Below are 14,502 nucleotides of genomic sequence, written 5' to 3'. Positions count from 1 at the left end.
TAAGCGGAAGAAAATGGATGGATTTAGTATGACAGTTATACTATCATATTGAGTAAAAAAAAAACTAACTTTTGTTTTTGTAAACATTCAAAATATATTTTTTCTAGTAAAACTCACAAAGATACATAGAGTTTAAATAACTGTTATAGTAAGTAAAACCTTACAAAAACAACTGATTCTAGTAAAACTCACATGGATTCAATATTACAGGCATTTTTACACATTTTGCATGTTTGGTTTAGAAATTATGATGGAACACATTTTTATTGCTTTTTTCGCATTATCTCAGGATTTTAAGAATATTACTGTCTCATTGAGTAAAAACTACTTTCTGTGTTTGCAAGGTTTAAAAAAAGCACATTTTTCGAGTAAAACTCCTAAGGATGCATTATTTCAGGCATCATTAGCCATTTAGCATTTGTAGTTTAGGAGTTATGTTTAAATAACTGTCATATTAAATGTAACAGTATACTCTCATATAGAGTAAAACCTAATTTTTGTATTTGCAAACTTCACAAAACAACTGATTCTAGTAAAACTCACAAGGATTCAATAATGCAGGCATTTTTACACATTTTGCATGTTTAGTTTAGAAATTATGATTGAATACATTTTTATGGCTTTTTTCGCATTATCTCAGGATTTTAAGAACATTACTGTCATATTGAGTAAAAAAAATACTTCTTGTGTTTGCAAGGCTTAAGAAAGCATATGTTTCGAGGAAAACTCCCAAGAATCCATTATTTCAAACATTATTAGCCATTTTGCATGAGTAGTTTAGGAGTTATGATTAAAAAACTGTCATATTGAGTGTGACAGTTTACTTTCATAAAGAGTAAAACCTAATTTTTGTTTTTGCAAACTTCACTAAAACAACTGATTCTAGTAAAACTCACATGGATACAATAATACAGGCATTTTTACACATTTTGCATGTTTAGTTTAGAAATTATGATTAAATACATTTTTATGGCTTTTTTCGCATTATCTCAGGATTTTAAGAACATTACTGTCATATTGAGTAAAAAACTACATTTTGTGTTTGCAAGCCTTAAAAAACATATGTTTCGAGTAAAACTCACAAGGATGCATTATTTCAGGCAATATTAGCTCATTTTTAAGTGTAGTTTAGGAGTTATGTTTAATTTGCTGTCATATTGAGTGTACATTGTCATGGTGAAAAAAACCTAATTTTTGTATTTGCAAAAATTTCAAACACAACCTAATCTAGTAAAACTCACATGGATTCAATATTACAGGCATTTTTACACATTTTGCATGTTTAGTTTAGAAATTATGATTGAATACATTTTTATTGCTTTTTTCGCATTATCTCAGGATTTTAAGAACATTACTGTCATATTGAGTAAAAAAATACTTTTTGTGTTTGCAAGCCTTAAGAAAGCTAATGTTTCGAGGAAAACTCCCAAGAATCCATTATTTCAAACATTATTAGCCATTTTGCATGAGTGGTTTAGGAGTTATGATTTAAAAATTGTCAATTGAGTGTGACAGTTTACTTTCATAAAGAGTAAAACCTAATTTTTGCTTTTGCAAACCTTACTAAAACAACTGATTCTAGTGAAACTCACATGGATTTAATATTACTGGCATTTTTAGACATTTTGCATTGTTGGTTTAGGAATTATGTTGGAATACATTTTTATTGCTTTTTTCGCATTATCTCAGAATTTTAAGAACATTACTGTCATATTGAGTAAAAAAAAATACTTTTTGTGTTTGCAAGCCTTAAGAAAGCATATGTTTCGAGGAAAACTCCCAATAATCCATTATTTCAAACATTATTAGCCATTTTGCATGAGTAGTTTAGGAGTTATGATTAAAAAAACTGTCATATTGAGTGTGACGTTTACTTTCATAAAGAGTAAAACCTAATTTTTGTTTTTGCGAACTTCACTAAAACAACTGATTCTAGTAAAACTCACATGGATTCAATAATACAGGCATTTTTACACTTTTTGCATGTTTAGTTTAGAAATTATGATTGAATACATTTTTATTGCTTTTTTCGCATTATCTCAGGATTTTAAGAACATTACTGTCATATTGAGTAAAAAAAAACTTTTTGTGTTTGCAAGCCTTAAGAAAGCATATGTTTCGAGGAAAACTCCCAAGGATCCATTATTTCAAACATTATTAGCCATTTTGCATGAGTAGTTTAGGAGTTATGATTAAAAACAGTCATATTGAGTGTGACAGTTTACTTTCATAAAGAGTAAAACCTTTTTTTTTTTGCAAACTTCACAAAACAACTGATTCTAGTAAAACTCACAAGGATTCAATAATGCAGGCATTTTTACACATTTTGCATGTTTAGTTTAGAAATTATGATTGAATACATTTTTATGGCTTTTTTCGCATTATCTCAGGATTTTAAGAACATTACTGTCATATTGAGTAAAAAAAATACTTTTTGTGTTTGCAAGCCTTAAGAAAGCATATGTTTCGAGGAAAACTCCCAAGGATCCATTATTTCAAACATTATTAGCCATTTTGCATGAGTAGTTTAGGAGTTATGATTAAAAAACTGTCATATTGAGTGTGACAGTTTACTTTCCTAAAGAGTAAAACCTAATTTTTGTTTTTGCAAACCTTACTAAAACAACTGATTCTAGTAAAACTTACATGGATATAATATTACAGACATTTTTAGACATTTTGCATTGTTGGTTTAGGAATTATGTTGGAATACATTTATTGCTTTTTTTTGCATTATCTCAGAATTTTAAGAACATTACTGTCATATTGAGTAAAAAACTACTTTTTGTGTTTGCAAGCCTTAAAAAACATATGTTTCGAGTAAAACTCACAAGGATGCATTATTTCAGGCAATATTAGCTCATTTTTAAGTGTAGTTTAGGAGTTATGTTTAATTTGCTGTCATATTGAGTGTACATTGTCATGGTGAAAAAAACCTAATTTTTGTATTTGCAAAAATTTCAAACACAACCTAATCTAGTAAAACTCACATGGATTCAATATTACAGGCATTTTTACACATTTTGCATGTTTAGTTTAGAAATTATGATTGAATACATTTTTATTGCTTTTTTCGCATTATCTCAGGATTTTAAGAACATTACTGTCATATTGAGTAAAAAAATACTTTTTGTGTTTGCAAGCCTTAAGAAAGCTAATGTTTCGAGGAAAACTCCCAAGAATCCATTATTTCAAACATTATTAGCCATTTTGCATGAGTGGTTTAGGAGTTATGATTTAAAAATTGTCAATTGAGTGTGACAGTTTACTTTCATAAAGAGTAAAACCTAATTTTTGCTTTTGCAAACCTTACTAAAACAACTGATTCTAGTGAAACTCACATGGATTTAATATTACTGGCATTTTTAGACATTTTGCATTGTTGGTTTAGGAATTATGTTGGAATACATTTTTATTGCTTTTTTCGCATTATCTCAGAATTTTAAGAACATTACTGTCATATTGAGTAAAAAAAAATACTTTTTGTGTTTGCAAGCCTTAAGAAAGCATATGTTTCGAGGAAAACTCCCAATAATCCATTATTTCAAACATTATTAGCCATTTTGCATGAGTAGTTTAGGAGTTATGATTAAAAAAACTGTCATATTGAGTGTGACGTTTACTTTCATAAAGAGTAAAACCTAATTTTTGTTTTTGCGAACTTCACTAAAACAACTGATTCTAGTAAAACTCACATGGATTCAATAATACAGGCATTTTTACACTTTTTGCATGTTTAGTTTAGAAATTATGATTGAATACATTTTTATTGCTTTTTTCGCATTATCTCAGGATTTTAAGAACATTACTGTCATATTGAGTAAAAAAAAACTTTTTGTGTTTGCAAGCCTTAAGAAAGCATATGTTTCGAGGAAAACTCCCAAGGATCCATTATTTCAAACATTATTAGCCATTTTGCATGAGTAGTTTAGGAGTTATGATTAAAAACAGTCATATTGAGTGTGACAGTTTACTTTCATAAAGAGTAAAACCTTTTTTTTTTTGCAAACTTCACAAAACAACTGATTCTAGTAAAACTCACAAGGATTCAATAATGCAGGCATTTTTACACATTTTGCATGTTTAGTTTAGAAATTATGATTGAATACATTTTTATGGCTTTTTTCGCATTATCTCAGGATTTTAAGAACATTACTGTCATATTGAGTAAAAAAAATACTTTTTGTGTTTGCAAGCCTTAAGAAAGCATATGTTTCGAGGAAAACTCCCAAGGATCCATTATTTCAAACATTATTAGCCATTTTGCATGAGTAGTTTAGGAGTTATGATTAAAAAACTGTCATATTGAGTGTGACAGTTTACTTTCCTAAAGAGTAAAACCTAATTTTTGTTTTTGCAAACCTTACTAAAACAACTGATTCTAGTAAAACTTACATGGATATAATATTACAGACATTTTTAGACATTTTGCATTGTTGGTTTAGGAATTATGTTGGAATACATTTATTGCTTTTTTTTGCATTATCTCAGAATTTTAAGAACATTACTGTCATATTGAGTAAAAAACTACTTTTTGTGTTTGCAAGCCTTAAGAAAGCATATGTTTCGAGGAAAACTCCCAAGGATCCATTATTTCAAACATTATTAGCAATTTTGTATGAGTAGTTTAGGAGTTATGATTAAAAAACTGTCATATTGAGTGTGACAGTTTACTTTCATAAAGAGTAAAACCTTTTTTTTTTGCAAACTTCACAAAACAACTGATTCTAGTAAAACTCACAAGGATTCAATAATGCAGGCATTTTTACACATTTTGCATGTTTAGTTTAGAAATTATGATTGAACACATTTTCATGGCTTTTTTCGCATTATCTCAGGATTTTAAGAACATTACTGTCATATTGAGTAAAAAAAATACTTTTTGTGTTTGCAAGGCTTAAGAAAGCATATGTTTCGAGGAAAACTCCCAAGAATCCATTATTTCAAACTTTATTAGCCATTTTGCCAGAGTAGTTTAGGAGTTATGATTAAAAACAGTCATATTGAGTGTGACAGTTTATTTTCATAAAGAGTAAAACCTAATTTTTGTTTTTGCAAACTTCACTAAAACAACTGATTCTAGTAAAACTCACATGGATTCAATAATACCGGCTTTTTTACACATTTTGCATGTTTAGTTTAGAAATTATGATTGAATACATTTTTATTGCTTTTTTCGCATTATCTCAGGATTTTAAGAACATTACTGTCATATTGAGTAAAAAATACTTTTTGTGTTTGCAAGCCTTAAGAAAGCATATGTTTCGAGGAAAACTCCCAAGGATCCATTATTTCAAACATTATTAGCCATTTTGCATGAGTGGTTTAGGAGTTATGATTTAAAAATTGTCATATTGAGTGTGACAGTTTACTTTTATAAAGAGTAAAACCTAATTTTTGCTTTTGCAAACCTTACTAAAACAACTGATTCTAGTGAAACTCACATGGATTTAATATTACTGGCATTTTTAGACATTTTGCATTGTTGGTTTAGGAATTATGTTGGAATACATTTTTATTGCTTTTTTCGCATTATCTCAGAATTTTAAAAACATTACTGTCATATTGAGTAAAAAAAAATACTTTTTGTGTTTGCAAGCCTTAAGAAAGCATATGTTTCGAGGAAAACTCCCAATAATCCATTATTTCAAACATTATTAGCCATTTTGCATGCGTAGTTTAGGAGTTATGATTAAAAAACTGTCATATTGAGTGTGACAGTTTACTTTCATAAAGAGTAAAACCTAATTTTTGTTTTTGCGAACTTCACTAAAACAACTGATTCTAGTAAAACTCACATGGATTCAATAATACAGGCATTTTTACACATTTTGCATGTTTAGTTTAGAAATTATGATTGAATACATTTTTATTGCTTTTTTCGCATTATCTCAGGATTTTAAGAACATTACTGTCATATTGAGTAAAAAAATACTTTTTGTGTTTGCAAGCCTTAAGAAAGCATATGTTTCGAGGAAAACTCCCAAGGATCCATTATTTCAAACATCATTAGCCATTTTGCATGAGTGGTTTAGGAGTTATGATTAAAAAATTGTCATATTGAGTGTGACAGTTTACTTTCATAAAGAGTAAAAGCAAATTTTTGCTTTTGCAAACCTTACTAAAACAACTGATTCTAGTGAAACTCACAAGGATATAATATTACTGGCATTTTTAGACATTTTGCATTATTGGTTTAAGAATTATGTTGGAATACATTTTTATTGCTCTTTTCGCATTATCTCAGAATTTTAAGAACATTACTGTCATATTGAGTAAAAAAAATACTTTTTGTGTTTGCAAGCCTTAAGAAAGCATATGTTTCAAGGAAAACTCCCAAGGATCCATTATTTCAAACATTATTAGCCATTTTGTATGAGTAGTTTAGGAGTTATGATTAAAAAACTGTCATATTGAGTGTGACAGTTTACTTTCCTAAAGAGTAAAACCTAATTTTTGTTTTTGCAAACCTTACTAAAACAACTGATTCTAGTAAAACTCACATGGATATAATATTACAGAAATTTTTAGACATTTTGCATTGTTGGTTTAGGAATTATGTTGGAATACATTTATTGCTTTTTTCGCATTATCTCAGAATTTTAAGAACATTACTGTCATATTGAGTAAAAAACTACTTTTTGTGTTTGCAAGCCTTAAAAAAGCATATGTTTCGAGGAAAACTCCTAAGGATGCATTATTTCAGGCATCAATAGCCATTTTGCTTGTGTGGATTAGGAGTTTTTAAATAACTGTCATATTGCGTGTGGCAGTTATACCGTCATTATGAGTAAAACCTAATTTTTGTATTTTTAAACCTTAAAACCTCCTGATTCTAGTAAAATTCACAAAGATACAATATTACAGGCATGTTTAGACATAATGCAGGTTTGGTTTTGGAGTTAGGTTTATAACTTTTCATATTTAGTATGACAGTTATACTGTCATATTAGTAAAAAAAAAAAAAGGCTTGTGTCTTTGCAAACCTTACAAAATATTTTTTTCCAGTAAAACTCACAAAGATACATTTCTCTTATTAGCCATTTTGCATGTGTGGTTTCGGAATTATGTTTAAATAACTGTCAGATACAGAGAAAGAGACAGTATACATGGGGAAGGCGTGGCACAGTTGGGAGAGTGGCCGTTCCAGCAACCTGAGGGTTCTTATTTCGATCCCCACCTTCTATCAACCTTGTTACGTCCGTTGTGTCCTTGAGGGAGACACTTTACCCTTGCTCCTGATGGGTTGTGGTTAGGGCCTTGCATGCCAGCTTCCACCATCAGTGTGTGAATGTGTGTGTGAATGGATAAATGTAAAAATAGTGTCAAAGCGCTTTGTGTACCTTGAAGGTAGAAAAGCGCTAGACAAGTATAGCCCATTTACCATAGTGAGTAAAACCAAATGTTTGTATTTACAAACCTTACAAAAACAACCCATTCTAGTAAAAGTCACACAGATACAATATTGTAGGCATTTTTAGACATAATGCATGTTTGGTTTTGGAGTTATGTTTATATAACCTCCTTTCTGAGCCGCCACCTTATCGTGATAGAGGAGTTTGCGGGGCCCACTGATCCTAGGAGCTATGCTGTCTGTGGGCTTCTATGCCCCCTCACAGGCTCTCCCAAGACAAATAGGTCCTAGGTGAGGGATCAGACAAAGAGCAGCTCAAAGACCTTTACGAAAAGCACAAATCGAGGTCCTAGATTTTTCCTCGCCCGGACGCGGGTCACCGTGGCTCCCCTGTGGAGCCAGGCCCAGAGGTGGGGCACGATGGCGAGCGCCTGTTGGCTGGCTCAGCTCAATGAAGCAACGTGGTTCCCTCCTCCAATGGGCTCACCACTCATGGGCTGGGTTATAGAGGTCGGGTGCAGTGTGAGCTGAGCGGCAGCCGAAGGCAGGGCACTTGGCGGTCCGATCATCGTCTACATAAGCTAGCTCTTCTGAAGTGAAATGTCACCTCGCTGGGAGGGAAGGAGCCTGAGCTGGTGTGCGAGGTGGAGAAGTTCCGGCTAGATATAGTTGGACTCACTTCGACGCACAGGAACCTGTTCTCTCGAGAGGGGCTGGACTCTCTTCCACTATGGCGTTGCAAGCAATGAGAGGCTGGGGTGGCAATTCTTGTTGTCCCCCCGGCTCAAAGACAAGAGTATGGGGTATCGGACTGTCTGATTGTGGCGGGTCGCTCCCTGTCCGATCAGTGTAGGGCAGCCTTGGTCCGCCAAGGCTGCCCTTTGTCACCGATTCTGTTGTTAACTTTTATGGACAGAATTGCAGTCATGGCGTTGAGGGGATCCGGTTTGGTGGTTGCAGGATTATGTCTCTGCTTTTTGCAGTTGATGTGGTCCTGATGGCTTCAACTGGCCAGGATCTCCAGCTCTCATTGGATGGCCGAGTATGAAGCGACTGGGATGATAATCAGCACCTCCAAGTCCGAGTCCATGGTTCTCGCCCGGTAAAGGGTGAGGTGCCATTTCCAGGTTGAGGAGGCGATGGCACATACTAGATGGCCCCAAGTGGAGGAGTTCAAGTACCTAGGAGTCTTGTTCACGAGTGAGGGAAGAGTGGATCATGAGATCCACAGGCGGATCGGTGCGGCGTCTTCAGTAATGAGGACGCTATATCGATCCATTGTGGTGAAGAAGGAGCTGAGCCAGAATTAAAAGCTCTATATTTACCGGTCGATCTACATTCCCATCCTGCACCCATGGTCATGGTTATGACCGAAAAGACAAGATCAAAGACAAGCGGCCAAATTGAGTTTCCTCCGCCGGGTGGCGGGTCTCTCCCTTAGAGATAGGATAAGAAGCTCTGTCATCCGGGAGGAACTCAGAGTAAAGCGCTGCTCCTCCACATTGAGAGGAGCCAGGTGAGGTGGTTCGGGCATGTGCTCAGGATGCCACCCGAACGCCTCCCGAGGGAGGTGTTTAGGGCAAGTCCGACCGGCAGGAGGCCACGGGGAAGACCCAGGACACATTGGGAAGATTATGTCTCCCGGCTGGCCTGGGAACGCCTCAGGATCCCCCGAGAAGAGCTGGAAGAAGTGGCTGGGGAGAGGGAAGTCTGGGCTTCTCTGTTTTGGCTGCTGCCCCCGCAACCCGACCTCCGTTAAGCGGAAGAAATTGGATGGATTTAGTAACGACAACAAAAAATGCCCATCCATCCATTTTCTACCGCTTATTCCCTTTTGGGGTGGCAGGGGGCGCTGGAGCCTATCTCAGCTACAATCGGGCGGAAGGCGGTGTACACCCCGGACAAGTCGCCACCTCATCGCAAAAAAATGATTCTAGTAAAACTCACATGGATACAATTTTACAGGTATTTTTAGACATAATGCATGTTTGGTTTTGGAATTATGTTTATATAACTTTCATATGTATTATGACAGTTATACTGTCATCTTGAGTAAAACTAACTTGTGTCTTTACAAACATTACAAACTATGTTTTTCCAGTAAAACTCACAAAAATATTTTTTCCAGGCATTATTAGACATTTTTCATGTGTGGTTTAGGAAATATGTTTAAATAACTGTCATATTGAATGTGGCAGTTATACTGTTATGTGTAAAACCAAATTTTTGTATTTGCAAACCTTACAAAAACAACTGATTCTAGTAAAACTCACATAGATTCAATATTACAGGCATTTTTAGACATTTCACACGTTTGAATAAATTTTTATTGCTTTTTTCGTTAGGGCAAGTCAGATCGGCAGGAGGCCACGGGGAAGACCCAGGACACATTGGGAAGACTATGTCTCAGGCTGGCCTGGGAACGCCTCGGGATCCCCCGAGAAGAGCTGGACAAAGTGGCTGGGGAGAGGGAAGTCTGGGCTTCTCTGCTTAGGCTGCTGCCCCCGCAACCCGACCTCGGATAAGCGGAAGAAAATGGATGGATTTAGTATGACAGTTATACTGTCATATTGAGTAAAAAAAACTATTTTTCATAGATTCAATATTACAGGCATCTTTAGATGGATTGCATGTTTGGTTTTGGAGATATGTTTATACAACTTTCATATTTAGTATGACAGTTATACTGTCATATTGAGTAAAAAAACAACAACTTGTGTCTGCAAACCTTACAAAAGATTATTATTCTAGTAAAACTAACAAAGATACATTTTTCCCAGCATTATTAGCATTTGTTGTTTTGGAGTTATAATGCTTGCGTTGAGAGGCGACGGGCTCGGGTGGCAATTCTTGTTGCCCCCCGGCTCAAAGCCTGCACATTGGAGTTCAACCCAGTGGACCAGTGGGTAGCTTTCCTCCGCCTTCGGGTGGGGGGACAGGTCCTGACTGTTGTTTGGCCTTACGCGCCAAACGGCAGCTCAGAGTACCCACCCTTTTTGGATTCACTCGAGGGAGTACTGGAAAGTGCTCCACCGGGTGATTCCCTCGTTCTACTGGGGGCCTTCAACGCTCATCTTGGCAACAACAGTGAAACCTGGAGAGGCGTGATTGGGAAGAATGGCCGCCCGGATCTGAACCCGAGTGGTGTTTTGTTATTGGACTTTTGTGCTCGTCACAGATTGTCAATAACAAACACCAAGTTCAAACATAAGGGTGTCCATATGTGCACTTGGCACCAGGACACCTTAGGCCGCAGTTCCATGATCGATTTTGTAGTTGTGTCATCGGATTTGCGGTCTCATGTTTTGGACACTCGGGTGAAGAGAGGGGCGGAGCTTTCTACCGATCACCACCTGGTGGTGAGTTGGCTGCGATGGTGGGGGAGGATGCCTGACAGACCTGGCAGGCCCAAACGCATTGTGAGGGTTTGCTGGGAACGCCTCCGGAAGAACTTTGAACATGTCACGAGGGAGGCGCTGGACATTGAGTCTGAGTGGACCATGTTCCGTGCCTCTCTTGTCGAGCCGGCTGATTGGAGCTGTGGCCGCAAGGAGTTTGGTGCCTGTCGTGGCGGTAATCCTAGAACCCGCTGGTGGACACCAGCAGTGAGGGATGCCGTCAAGCTGAAGAAAGAGCCCTTTTGGCTCATGGGACTCCAGAGGCAGCCGACAGGCCAAGCGAAGTGCGGCTTCAGCGGTCGCAGAGGCAAAAACTCGGACATGGGAGGAGTTTGGAGAAGCCATGGAAAACGACTTCCAGATGGCTTCGAAGCGATTCTGGACCACCATCCGCCGGCTCAAGGGGGGGCAGCAGTGCACTGTAACACCGTGTATGGTGAGGATGGTGCGCTGCTGACCTCTACTGCAGCTGTTATTGATCGGTGGAGGGAATACTTCGAAGACCTCCTTAATCCCACCAACATGTCTTCCTATGAGGAAGCAGTGCCTGGGGAATCTGTGGTGGGCTCTCCTATTTCTGGGGCTGAGGATGCCAAGGTAGTTAAAAAGCTCCTCAATGGCAACGCCCTGGGGGTGGATGAGATCCGTCCGGAGTTCCTTAAGGCTCTGGATGCTGTGGGGCTGTCTTGGTTGACAAGACTCTGCAACATCGCGTGGACATCGGGGGCGGTACTTCTGGATTGGGAGACCGGGGTGGTGGTTCCTCTCTTTAAGAAGGGGAACCAGAAGGTGTGTTTCAACTATCGTGAGATCACACTCCTCAGTCTTCCCGGTAAGGTCTATTCATGTGTACTGGAGAAGAGGCTACGCCGGATAGTCGAACCTCGGATTCAGGAGGAACAGTGTGGTTTACGTCCTGGTCGTGGAACTGCGGACCAGCTTTATACTCTCGGCAGGGTCCTTGAGGGTGCATGTGAGTTTGCCCAACCAGTCTACATGTGCTTTATGGACTTGGAGAAGGCATTCGACCATTTACCCCTGGAAATCCTGTGGAGAGTGCTTAGAGAGTATGGGGTAACGGACTGTCTTATTGTGGCGGTTCGCTCCCTTTGCAAGAGTCAGAGCTTGGTCCGCATTGCCGGCAGTAAGTCGGACCCGTTTCCAGTGAGGGTTGGACTCCGCCAAGGCTGCCCTTTGTCACCGATTCTGTTCATAACCTTTATGGACAGAATTTCTAGGCGCAGTCAGGGCGTTGAGGGGATCCGGTTTGGTGTCTGCAGGATTAGGTCTCTGCTATTTGCAGATGATGTGGTCCTGATGGTTTCATCTGGCCAAGATCTTCAGCCCTCACTGGATCGGTTCGCAGACGAGTGTGAAGTGACTGGGATGTGAATCAGCACCTCCAAGTCCGAGTCCATGGTTCTCGCCCGGAAAAGGGTGGAGTGCCATCTCCGGGTTGGGGAGGAGATCTTGCCCCAAGTGGAGGAGTTCAAGGACCTCAGAGTCTTGTTCACGAGTGAGGGAAGAGTGGATCGTGAGATCGACAGGCGGAACGGTGCGGCGTCTTCAGTAATGAGGACGCTGTATTGATCCGTTGTGGTGAAGAAGGAGCTGAGCCGGAAGGCAAAGCTCTCGATTTACCGGTCGATCTACGTTCCCATCCTCACCTATGGTCATGAGCTTTGTGTCATGGCCGAAAGGACAAAATCACGGGTACAAGCGGCCGAAATGAGTATCCTCCGCCGGGTGGCGGGGCTCTCCCTTAGAGATAGGGTGAGAAGCTCTGTCATCCGGGAGGAGCTCAAAGTAAAGCCATTGCTCCTCCATTTCGAGAGGAGCCAGATGAGGTGGTTCGGGCATCTGGTCAGGATGCCACCCGAACGCCTCCCTTGGGAGGTGTTTCGGGCACGTCCGACCGGTAGGAGGCCCAGGAAGACCCAGGAAACGGGAAGCTTCTCTCTCCCGGCTGGCCTGAGAACGCCCCAGGAATTATGATGGAATACATTGTTTTTGCTTATTTCGCATTATCTCAGGATTTTAAGAACTTTACTGTCATATTGAGGAAAACAAATACTTTTTGTGTTTGCAATCCTTACAAAAAGCATATGTTTCGAGTAAAACTCACAAGAATGCCTTATTTCAGGCATTATTAGCCATTTTTTATGTGTAGTTTAGGCATACTTGCCAAGCCTCCTGGATTTTCCAGGAGACTCCTGAAATTCAGCGCCTCTCCCGAAAACCTCCCGGGACAAATTTTCTCCCGAAAATCTCCCGAAATTCAGGCTGATCTGAGTGAGGACAGCCTGTATTCACGTCTGCTTTCCCACGATATACACAGCCTGCCTGCCCAATCACGTTATAACTGTAGAATGATCGAGGGTGAGTTCTTGGTTTCTTATGTGGGTTTATTGTTAGGTAGTTTCATTAACGTCCTCCCAGCGCGGTAACAACACAAAACAACAGCAGTCACGTTTTCGTCTACCGTAAAGCAGTTTGTCTGCCGTAAACAGCAATGTTGTGACACTCTTTAAACAGGGCAATACTGCCATCTACTGTACATGCATATGTAACAATAACATCCAGGGCTTTTAGAGAGTGCAGTGCACAACTGCGCACACAACAAGGAGACGAAGCAGAAGAACGCGGAAGATACAGCCATGGCGACGCCGACGATGAGTAAGATGAAGAAACACGCTTATAAGTTCCAAGCCGCAGCTGCGATTGGACCTGGATAGCCTCCGGGAAGAAGTAGTGGAATACCAAGTGCTTGGCAGTGAAGATCTTCCTCAGGAAGCAAAGATTGACCGGTTTTTGGCCATGCTCGGGAGGGATGGAAAATTCCAGTCTCTCGTGCATTTGATGAAAGCACTTTTGTGCGTGCCACACAGCAATGCATCATCAGAGAGGGTGTTCAGCATGGTTATAAAAATAGTGACAGAGAATAGAACAAGGATGGACAATTCAACCCTTAACTCAACAATGAGTAGATGAGTGTTATGTGTGTGTATATGTGTAAATAAATGAAAACTGAAATTCAAGTCTTTATTTTTTATATATATATATATATATGTCTTATGTCTCCTGATGATTGAGGGAACCCCTCATGAAACAGGCCTGTAGAGATGAAGTAGTCTTGTGATTTTTTTCCCCACACATATATATATATATATATATATATATATATATATATATATATATATATATATAAAATATATATATATATATATATATATATATATATATATATATATATATATATATATATATATATATATATATATATATATATATGAAATACTTGACTTGGTGAATTCTAGCTCTAAATATACTCCTCCCCTCTTAACCACACCCTCAACCACGCCCCCACCCCACCCCCGACCATGCCTTCCCCACCCCCACCTCCTGAAATCGGAGGTCTCAATGTTGGCAAGTATGAGTTTAGGAGTTATGTTTAAATAACTGTCATAGTGAGTGTCAAATTGTCATATTGAGTAAAAAAAACTAACTTGTGTCTTTGCAAACCTCACAAAAGAAAACGTTTCTAATAAAAATCACAAAGATACATTTCTTCACGCATTATTAGACATTTTTCATGTGTGGTTTAGGAGTTATGTTTAAATAACTGTCATATTGAGTGTGGCAGTTATACTGTCATTATGTGTAAAACCTAATTTTGTATTTGCAAACCTTATAAAAACAACTGATTCTAGTAAAACATAGATTCAATTTTACAGGCATTTTTAGACATCT

This window comes from Nerophis lumbriciformis, linkage group LG28 (genome assembly GCF_033978685.3).
Source record: "Nerophis lumbriciformis linkage group LG28, RoL_Nlum_v2.1, whole genome shotgun sequence".
NCBI classification, from domain to species: Eukaryota; Metazoa; Chordata; class Actinopteri; order Syngnathiformes; family Syngnathidae; genus Nerophis; species Nerophis lumbriciformis.
The sequence above is the reverse complement of the archived record's forward strand: the minus strand, read 5'-3'. Positions refer to the sequence as shown.